This window comes from Anolis carolinensis, chromosome 4 (assembly GCF_035594765.1).
Source record: "Anolis carolinensis isolate JA03-04 chromosome 4, rAnoCar3.1.pri, whole genome shotgun sequence".
NCBI classification, from domain to species: Eukaryota; Metazoa; Chordata; class Lepidosauria; order Squamata; family Dactyloidae; genus Anolis; species Anolis carolinensis.
Window position 1 is genome coordinate 175382386 of NC_085844.1, and position 11785 is coordinate 175394170.

General features: G+C 38.3%; 1 protein-coding gene across 1 annotated transcript in view; it reads right to left on the reverse strand.

The window, feature by feature from the left end:
- acot11 (acyl-CoA thioesterase 11) overlaps window positions 1-11277 on the reverse strand; it is a 166686-nt gene extending 155409 nt beyond the window's left edge. The window contains exon 1 of the mRNA XM_008109397.3: window positions 11140-11277. The gene's annotated coding sequence lies outside the window, so the exon portion shown is untranslated. The remainder of the gene's footprint in view (window positions 1-11139) is intronic.
- Between the last annotated feature and the right edge of the window lie 508 nt (window positions 11278-11785).

Below are 11785 nucleotides of genomic sequence, written 5' to 3' on the forward strand. Positions count from 1 at the left end.
TTTCATACTATATATAACATTGTTTGTCACCATAAACATCACACTCAAAATGTCACATGGACATAGGACTGGATTCAAGTGTAAAACACTGACACAGAATTAAACCAGAATTGAGTGTGAAAGCGAGGGGAGTCAAAGCAGTAATAGGAACTGTTTGAAGTTTGGGGCCATTGGGCAGGGAACACGCTGAAATACGCTGACATACACATGCGCCGTTCTTCATGTTGTGAGGTTAATAGCATCTATCTGAAAAATGCCACTTTTCAAACTTGCTGTTAGCATCGATACTTGCCCCACAGCCAGGGGTGTGTGCATGTGTGTTTTAAGGACCACATACATTGAGAAGCCAGTGGCTCAACTGTTGTCTTTGTAGTAAGTCTTGTTTTTTATTGGGAGCTGAACTCTCAACAGCATGGATCATGTTTTATTTTAAAGAGTGGTTTTCCTTGTGAGTTATGCATTTTTGCTTAACACACACAGCTCAATAAACAACCGTTCTTACACAATTGAACTAGGGGCCAAAATGTTGTATTCTTCCAACTCTGTCTGATGTAGGCACCCTCCACATGATATCGAACTCCTAGTGTTCTTCACCATTAGTTTATGTTGGCTAAAGCTGATGGGAATTACATTCCAACAACATCTAACCATGCTTTTCTAATTCCTACCCAGTGTGCCCTTCCCCATGCTCCTAAATTTGCCCCATGTGATGCCAGCACAAAAGATAAGAAGAGGAGAAAGAAAAATGGGAGAAATGGGTAGGGAAAATGTGACAGAGCTGAGCTTTTCACACTGTATGTCACAACACATTAGTGTGTCAGCTGCAATGTGTAGTTGTGTCACACAGATGTAATGAGAAGGCTCTAAATCTGCGCTAAATAAGCAAGAAATCCTATCTTTTGAAAAATATAAATAAAGACTTTTCATTTGATATGTTATGACCCCATACATTTCATTAATAAAAATTTATGTGCATATCCATATCTTTTATAAGGGGCTGGTTTAATCTCCAGTATGCTAGTAAGACTGAATTACTGTGTCACAAAATGATGCATGTCTAAAAAGTGTGAACATGAAATGTTTGGAATGGTCTGGGATTGAGGCTGTTTAAAAGGAAGGAAGAATCACATCAATTAACAGCGTATTTTGTCCACAATGCAGACTGTTGCATCCATACCAAGAAAGAGGTACAAACTATGGCCTGCAGTTCCCACGTTATATCTTCTAGAGCAGGCATGGGCAAACTTCAGCCCTCCTTGGCTGTTAGGAATTGTGGGAGTTGAAGTCCAAAACACCTGGAGGGCTGACGTTTGCCCACGCTTGTTTTAGAGCCTAGTATTACTTTTTTTTAGAAGTTTAGTCCCGTATTAATAAGCTAAAATGTGTGTGGGAACAACAGCTCCAACATTAGTTACTGTATACTGTTCATAGTGCTATGTCTCCCTGCTGCTATTCTTCAGCATTTCTAGCATCAGTGAATAGTGTCAAACTATGAGGGGTGCAAAAGGGTTGGTTAAAAATCAATCAATGAAAGAAAGCTTATATGGAATTTGGAGGAAATAACACTGTTCTTTAGTAGAGTTATTAATATTATAGAACAGGGGGGTTGTAAATCTAGAGATAGCAGCATAGACTTCAAAACAGTACAGTAGGTCTGATTATTGCACAAGCTTACTGAACATAGTATCATTTATATGTGTTCTGGAGGACACGGAGAATTGTTCTAAGCCTCCAGAAACTGACCATAGAATCGTGCTAGAGGCTGACAAAAACTTTCTCTAGGCCTTTTCCAGGTCTTCCAGAACAATTCTATAGTATGCACCATTGGAAGTCCAAGTCATTGTTCATTTCATGTAAAAAAAATTGTTCCAGACTCCATGAAAATCATATGACATGAAGTATCCTGAAATTGATAACTCATGGAATACATAGGCCTAATGTTTCTATAGAGACAAAGAAGAATACATCAGACAAATAATTCAAACTACAGAAGGAATGAAAATATAATGGCCTCTTAGTAATTAAAGACATATACGTATCAAGAATATCTCAAAGAATTTTTTTTACTTAATCCACAATAGCTTTTATTGCACCTCCACCCTATTTTCAGTTATTTAGCTCTAATACAGGGCTGGTCTGGACAGTTTAAGACATAGGAAGCTTTATGTGTGAGCATAAGACATCACTAGTGGGTTTTAAATTAAAACAGTAGAGAGCCCATGATTCGACACAGTTTAAAATGAACCACCTTGAAGCTTACGTTCCTTTATTTCTTGCTTTTCTGTAGAACCGGAGATGTGTAGCATTGGAACCAAAGCAGAAGAGGCCATTATGGTGGGGAAGATATCACACCCATCAACATTAAAAATTGGACACATGCACCAAGCAACATAAGAGTGTGATCAAGATGGAAAATATTATTAATGAGAATGAACACAAAAGCCAAGACTGTGGTTTGTTTGTATCTGGGCCTTTTGGGAAAGTCAGGATTCTACCTCCTTCTCTCCTCCTCCTCCAAATTAATTGAATGCAAACTCCTTTTGCACTTTAAACTCAATTTACAGCAGTCAAAGAGAACAGAGGACAAAGGGTGCATTGTCCGTAGATGCCTCCAAGGTCATGTGGCCGGCATGACTTCATGGAGTGCCATTATCCTACAGCCAGAGCGGTACCTATTGATCTACTCACATTTGCATGTTTTCGAACTGCTAGGTTGGCAGAAGCTGGGGCTAACAGTGGGAGCTCATCCCGCTCCCCAGATTCGAACCTCTGATCTTTCGGTCAGCAAATTCAGCAGCTCAGTGGTTTAACTCACTTCGCCACTGGATTAACGATCCTTAAAACTCACTGAGGAGTAGCATTGGTGTAACTCTCAACTTGAGCTTCATCAAATGGTTGTTGTAAGGATGAAGGAAAAGGCCTGATACATCACACTGAACTAATTAGATGAAAGGTAGGACACCAGTGTAACTATTAATAAATAATACTCACACTGCAGAACATTGCCCAGCAACAATGTAACAGGTACTATGTCGCCTGATGACCAGTACCTGAATACATCAGTTACCTCCACTGAGAAAATGTGCTGAAAGAACTGAAAGCCGTGTAAGCTACCTTGGGCAAATCACACTCTCTCAGCCTCATAGGAAGGCAAAGACAAACTCCCTCTAAACAAATGGTTCTCAACCTGTGGGTCCCCAGGTGTTTTGGTCTACAACTCCCAGAAATCCCAGTTTTTCAGCTGTTAGGATTTCTGGGAGTTGAAGGCCAAAACGTCTGGGGACCCACAAGTTGAGAACCACTGCAAACAAATCTTACCAAGAAACCCCTGCAATACATTTGCCATAAGTCAGATACAACTTGAAGGCACACAACAGCAATCACCAAGAAAGCACTCCATAGTTGTAAACACCCTGAGAACCGAAACAGGGCTGCTAACAACATTACTTCTCATCTTGCTCTTCCCCATCGCTCATTGCTATTTGATATCTTTAGCCTTCTATGGCTCTTAATGTTGGTGGTTTCAAGAAGCGATTAAGCAAAAGGTGCTGAACATTTTTAGCAATGCTGGAGGTGAGACTCTAATGATTTTCATCATCTTTCTTCCTACCTTAAAAAATATTAACGTGAAGGGTTTGGATTTTTCTTTTAAATGAACAGCTGTATGCAAGAGACATCTAGGCTAGAAAGGTTGCAGTTTGGCTCTGTAATAGCTGTGCCTCTGTATTCCAGAGAAAACTGGTTTTGATTTGACTCTCAATTATGAGCCTTTAGAATTGCACTCCCATCACCCACCGAGTATATTTTTGCCTGATCTTTTCCTAACCTCATAAAGTGCAGTTAAGGCAGCCTGTGCTACATAACTGTGGATATCCATTTCAGCTGCATAATGAGAAACATACTGAAGTCCCACAGACCAAGGCAAGGAAACGCGAACTTTAGGCTTTACAGTCCAAGTAACGCTTGCATTACCTGGTATTGTGGCATTTAAAAGATCTGATTATGATGAAGCCTACCTGGGAATATAGGTTTAAAGTAAGTATTTTCCCCCCTTCAATCCTACCACCTCTTCCACCTTTCCATGGAAAGCTAAAACTGCTAAAGATTTGGTTGTTCCACTAAACTGTATGCCATGTAAGGGACTTGGTGGATTTCTTTGGTTTTGAAACAAGAAGGAAGGCCATTATTTAAGCAGCTGATGTTAAAAGCTTAACACGCTGATCTGGAGCTACCGTTACATGGAGTGAGGTGGCCGTCTTAGGGAGGAGATTTAGGTTGTCATTAAAGGGCAATACATGGTTAGTTATTAGTATATTGGGAGGGGATAATTACTATTAGGAACAGAAAGGTACATACAATATTTCAGGTGTCAAAATAAAGGTTTTTCTTTTTATATTTTTTATTTACAGCACAATGCCCATATCCGTATAGCCAGTATCCAAAGTTTCACTTATATATATCTGAAAAATATGTTCTCTCTAGGCATTTTCTAGGTCCTCCAGCACAATTCTAAGTAAGACATTCATTTCAATCATGTGTTATTATCCATGGTTTTGCATTCCTACAGTAAATCCATGAATGTGGGTGAGTCACATGATTCCCACCTGTTTTGGACAAAAGTTCTCCACCCGTACAGAATTTGTATATGATGTGAGCTTTATCTGACATCACATCTGAGGACTTGCTTATTCATTGTGTGTTTTCAAGACATTTCCAATGTATTGCAAGCTAAGGTGAATCTATCATGCGGCTTTCTTGACCATTTGTCTTTAAATGGCTTTACTTTCCTTTGAGGTTGTGAGAGTGTCTATTGCCCAAGGTCACTCAGTAGGGTTTCCATGGCTAAATGGGGATTTGAACTCTGGTCTCCAGAAGAGTAATTCAACATTCAAACCATTACAGCAAGCCACTCTCGTTGGCTTGTTTAATGAGCCTTAAACTTAATTTTTTGCTAAGCAAATTGGTCCAGTTGGCAATATAGTAGTCAGGACCATCTTGGTAATGATCGCTCCATTATTGAATTCCCACCTAGTTAACTTTTGCTTGACCCATCAGTTCAGATGTTGAAGGTTTTTTTTTTTAAGTATTCCAATCCTTTTACCACTGTTTATCCTTAACATTTACAATAGTTCTATAATCTTCCCTCATAGACCTATTGTTGTACCTGCCTTGAGAATAATTTCATAACCTCTGAGGATGCCTGCCATAGATGTGGGCGAAACGTCAGGAGAGAATACTTCTGGAACATGGCCATACAGCCCGAAAAACACACAACAACCCTGTGATTCCAGCCATTAAATCCTTTGACAACACATAGAACAATTTCATTCTTTTTGGGTGTACAGGTAGCCTTCAAGTTACAAACAAGATATGTTATGTAGATTTGTTGTTATGTTGAATTTGTTTGTAAGTCGAAACAGGTACATTTTTAAGTGTAACTCCAGCCTATCTATCTATATATAAAAGCTATAGGGATAGCATAGGGAAGGGTTAACATCCCTGTGATATTTCTTTTACTGTCTGTACCCCTGTTCAGAACATTTCACCTCAGTTTCTGTCCCTGTGATACTGGATTTTGGAAAAAAAATGTCTTGTTCTGGAAACAATGATCAGTGAGAAAGCTTCAGTGGAGACACCTTTTCCCCATGATAACTCTTTCAAGAGTGAATTTCCCTTCCAAGGGGCAGATTTCTTTCACTTCCTGTTGTCTCAACTCTGTTCGTAACTATGAGTCATTTGTACGTTGAATGTTTGTAACTCGCAGACTCTCTGTATGCCGTTTTTTAAGGCTGATTAACATAAAAGCATACACTAAACCAGTGTTTCCCAACCTGTGGCCCGTAGGCCACCAGTGGTCCCCAAGAACTAAAATATGGTCTGCGGCCTCATTACTACACCATTGCAACTAGGGCGCCAGGAAACCCTCTTACAGTGCCGAGGCAATGGGGATGTCGGAAGGATAGAGGCTGATTACCAATGAAAGGCACGACAACAAGTCTCCTGACTGCTGCTTCTCCTCTTCCTCCCTCCCCCTGAGCAGAGCTATTCCATGTGGCGCCTTCATTTTTAGGCCTGTTCCTAAGGTTATTTGGGGTGCTGATTCAGAAAATTGCATTGGATAGACCACATCAGCTCTAGATTATTCAATATGGTTTTCTGTAGGCAAGCAGATGATGTCTACTGGATGGCATATGTTCTGTATCAGAAACTAGAGCTTATCTGGTCAATCCAATGCAATTTTCTGAATCCTCACCCCAAATAATCAAACCAAATCTAAAGTTGACTAAAATCTGATTTGTAACCCTTTTGAGTGGTCCCTGGTCAAAAAAGGCTAAGAACTACTACAATAAACCAACAATCCAACTTTTAATGTGAGAATCAATGGCTACACAGTCTACACATTTCCACTACCCTTTTTTCTTATCTGCATTTGAAAGAGAATTGACACATTCTTCCTATAGAGAATTGCATATACTTCGCTTGCCGTGTTTAAACAGAGTCATCTTTGAAAGTGCAAAATCATGAGATCATGCACAGGTAAAACAGGAAGGCTGGGTATACACACAGAGAGATTTAAGACTCTAATCCCTATTCCCATGAACCTACACATATAAGTATGTATGATTACGTACATACACAATTAACATGAATTATTCATTTTGTATGAAAAAAATTAGGTTGAATCAAAAGTTCTCTGCTAACAAGAAGAGAAATATAAAGTAGTAATACATGATGTCAGCCCACCATATTAGCAGGTTTGACTTTTGTAGATTTGATTATTGCAGGATTTGATTAGAATTATCTCTGTAGGTCTAGTCAGGGGATGCTATGGTTTTTAACACTGAATATGTTTGATGGATTTTAACTGAATGTTTTACTACTGTTTGTGTTTAATTCTGTTTTAGTATTTGTGTGTTTGTATATTTTAAATTGACTACCAATGCTTTTATGTCAAGCCGCTTTGTGATATAAATAAATATAATTATAATAAAAATCTGTAAGTCCTCCAGTACAACTCTGTAGTGAACTTTCACTGGAACTTGACCAAATAGTAACACTGGAGGACCCAGAGATTGCTACAAAGAACAACTCTGGTGTGATTCTATGGTCAGTTTCAGTGGAAGATCTAGACCAGTGGTTCTCAATCTGTGGGTCCCCAGATGTTTTGGCCTTCAACCCCCAGAAATCCTAACAACTGGTAAACTGGCTGGAATTCCTGGGAGTTGTAGGCCAAAACACCTGGGCACTCACAGGTTGAGAACCACTGATCTAGAGATTGCAAGAGAAGTGTATGTATGTATGTATGTGTGTGTGTGTGTGTGTATGTGTGTGTGTGTGTGTGTGTGTGTGTGTGTGTGTGTGTGTATATATATATATATAGTTTTTCCACTTTTGCAGTGATCTTGCACTCATAACCCCAGCAAATGTGGAATGCTGGTTATATTAAAAAAAACTGAAGGGGGGAAGGAATGTGTGCAAGGGAAATGCTACAGGAACAGTGTTTATTTTATCTGGGTTGAAGGTTTGCTCCTCTCCCAGCATGTCATTTGCACTCTTTCACTGGAGTGTTGGGAAGCCACCAACGAATTAGAAAAGTCTGCACACTTATAACAACTTACCTTAAGTAAGCTCTATTAACCTCAATGGAAAGCATTAAAATGGAACAGATGTTTTTAATAAATTGAAATTTAGTAAATCAATACTTAAGTAAGTCTCATCGATTTAATGGATCTGTTCAAGTTAACTTCACTAAAAGTTGAATTTAGGTCAGTAAGACTTTTCTTGAAGAGACATATATAGAATTGCACTATAAGCATGTCAGAGATGCTAGAAAAGGAGTGGGCAAGACACAGCTATTTAAGCAGAGAAAAATAAATAGTGCCTACATATATGTACTATATACATTGCTAGCTTCTTATGAGTTATTCATGCATAGCATGGAGATGATTCATAGCTGAATAAAATGTTTCAAATTGAACTGCAGAAAAAATATTTTCATAAAGAAACCCGTTCTGCAGTATGATACATGTTTATTCAATTAGACTTTAATGTGAATTCAGTAGGAATTACTCTCAGGTAAGAATGTGTAAGAATGCAAATATCCTAGCGGTACCAGATCCTTTCTGATATTGGAAGCTAAACAGGGTCAGCTCTGGTTAGTACTTGGATGGGAGACAGCTAATGGATACCAGATACTGCAGGCTATATTTGAGAAGAAGGAGCGGCAAACCAACCTTTAAGTAATCCTTGCCAAATGAAATCCTATGAAATTCATGGGGTTACCATGTCAACAGGCAACTTGAAGGAACATACACATACAAAGGCAAATGAGGCTATAGTTTTATAAATATTTATCTTAAAGTCCTACTGAACTGACATGTGAACCAATATGTCTAGATTGCACTATTTGTAATTAAAAACAATTAAAAAGTTGCATAATCTACTCGATCACATCATTGGGGTATAGAGAAGATCCTGGGTTCTGCCAAAATTCCCAGTAAATGGGTTCTAGAGCAAATCAAACCTGAACTCTTCCCTAGAACAGTGGTTCTCAACCTTGGGTCACCCAATGTTTTTGGCCTACAACTCCCAGGAATCCCAGCCTGTTTTCCAGCTGTTAGGATTTCTGGGAGTTGAAGGCCAAAAACATCTGGGGACCCCAGGTTGAGAACCACTGCCCTAGAAGGCAAAATGAACAAACTTAAATTTGGTCATAGTTTGGCTATATATGGATATGGCACGATTCATTAGAAAATGAAATAATGCTTGTTAAAGCCAGAGGCAGAAAAAGAATGTGGATTGGTTCATAGCCCTGAGTTTGCAAGACTGGAGCAGGGATGATCAGGGCTTTTGGAGATCTCTCATTCATAAGGTTACCAAAATCAAACTTGATTTGATGGCAAAAAACATGAAAAACAAAAGGGTAATGAAAACTAGACAGGGAAATACTCACTGAATTATCAATAGTATGTGTCAACAGACAACTATTGATTAAAACAAACAACAGTGTGTACCTTTGCAAAAATAATTCCCAACGGCCTGAATGTTACACCACACTTCCTTAAGTACTTGCAACCTGTCACTTTCTCTATCTGTGTCTTCCTTAGGTGAATCTCACATGCCTGGTGGAATACTTTTGATAGGATCTATATGCTTGTTAAGAGAGCCACTGAAAGGTAGTGGTTTTTGCATTGCACCAGGATTTAATTCCTCGTTCATCCATGAAAACTTACTGAGTGACCTTAGGAGAGTCACACATTTGCAGACCCAGAACAATCCATGATAGGTTCCCTTTCGGGACACCATAAGTCAGAAACAACTGGAAGGCACATAACACGTATTTTTAACTTGATACATGCATGTTCTTAGAGCAAGCTATTACCCCATTTAAACATATAGCAATCCTCTTACATTATTCTCCCATGCAAAGGCATGGAAGAGTGATTTTGGATAGGATTTCTTCATGGCATTGTTATCTGGTCTTTTTTTCCCTTTGTTTTATATATTTAATGATCAACACTAATCTCACAGGTGGTGCATTACTTAATATATCCAAACTATAGTCACAATGTTAGGGTATGTAGTTTAATTGATACATATAATCATGCTTAATAAGAACCAGAATCATCCCTAAATACACTGCTGTCTGAAGCAAATGATGTTATTCTATTCGCTCTTTCATTAATGGACAGCATCTAAATGGGCAGGTGTAACTTATTTTTTCACTAGTGATGGGACAGAGTGTTTCCATACAGCTTGGGACAGCTTAATAAGCTTGGTATCACACTTAGCTCCATCTGACATTTCTTCCCAACTATGACAACTGCCTCACTCTGTCAAATGGTAGCACTGGCTCTGGTGGGACTGGTCAAACTGCCTGGGAATTCTGGAACATCGTTATTAATCGCTGCCAGGATTTATCCACTTTCGACTAATAGTTATTATTTTGAGCCTAATTAACTTTCATCCCTGAATAAAGACTTGTAGGCAGCTGTAAACAAACACATGCCCTGTGTAAGGAATCAAATCAAACAAACAGCAGTGGAGTAATATCTTATGATTATCTAGGAACTTACTCAACAAAAAATTAAACCTTGATTTTCAGAAAGTTATTATGGCACACCTTTGTTTTCTTTTATTTCCTGTATCATAATGAAGGCTATATTGCATAGCAAGGACTTGGCAAAAAAAACCCCTCTGAGTATGCCTTGCCTAAGAAAACCCTATGAAATTCATGGTGATTGCCACAAGTCAACAGGCAGCCTGAAGGCACATACTGACACAGTAATCCTTAAAATATCTGATCAAATTTCAACCAAATACAGTTGCCAACTTGCTAACCTATGTACATGTTTTAATCATTTGTTCAGCCTAATATAATGTTAATAATTATTTATCCAAAAAAGAAATATACATGAAATAAAAATGGAAAAGGTATTTCTAGCATTGGATAAGATCTGAAATATCAGCCCCATGGTCTCTCAACACTACAGCACTAGGAAAAAAAACCCAACAGTTCTTGAAATTCATGAAATACTCAAGCTAGAATACCCACATTATTTTTGAAATGTATTATTCAAGAAGCTGGTTATAACCTATGATACTAATATGATACTTACATTAAAACATATAGTTAAATTATTATGGGCCATTATTCCCCAGTTGTAGCTGAACTCTTTCAAAAAACAAACCCCCAATTTTCTCAAATTATTTCAGCCTTCCCCAACTGCTTTCTAGAGGTCTTGGGTTGCAATTCCCATCATTCCAGCAGAAACTAATATCTGAATTTCTAAAGTCTTGGAACTGCCCCCTCTGTTGTTTTAGCATTTTGACACCATTCCAAGCACAGAAGGGTTACTTGGTCCCTAAGTAAACAATCCTCAATTTCAAAAAAAAGTATTCAGGACATGAATAAAACTTTCCCATTTAAAGAAATCTGCAGTTTCAGGCTTCTGCATAGCATTCAAAGATTTAATTTTGGTCACACATTTCCATAAAGCACATCCATAGATGACCAAACTCTACTTACACTGGTTTCAATAGACTTGTGCGGAAAAACTAGTAGGCTTCTTTTCTGTTGCAATATAGCCCAATCTCTTAATCATGTAAAAGTAACTCGCAGTCAAAATATATACTTACAGCCTGGTCAACCATCATTGCTTTTTGACTTTAACCCTAGTCTCTATAAGGTAGTGGGAAAGACATTTCTAGAAATTAACAACAGAAAGGACCTGTTTGGCTAGATTTGGAAGTAAGCTCGATTGTGTTCCATTTAGTCCTCATTAAGTGTGATTGGTAAATAGGTGGGATAATCAATTTAAGATTAATTATTTTAAAGGTTTCAGGTGTGTCTGGTCACAGGTAGCATGTTTCTATGCCTTTAACACCTAGTTAAAGGAGAAATCAGCCATTATAATGTTTATCATTTGCTATCATGGTATCTTCACCCCACTGAGAGCTCTAGGTCAGTGGTTCTCAACCTTCCTGACCCCTTAATACAGTTCCTCATGTTGTGGTGACTCCTAACCATAAAATTATTTTCATTGCTACTTCATAACTGTAATGTTGCTACTGTTATAAATTGTAATGCTAATATCTGATATGCAGGATGTGTTTTCATTCACTGGACCAAATTTGGCACAAATAATAATAATAATAATAATAATAATAATAATAACCCCTCCGCAGGTGCCAGACTTCCGAATCCAGACTGACAAAGTTCTGGAACACAATACACCAGACATCACAGTTGTGGAAAAGAACAAGGTTTGGATCATTGATGTTG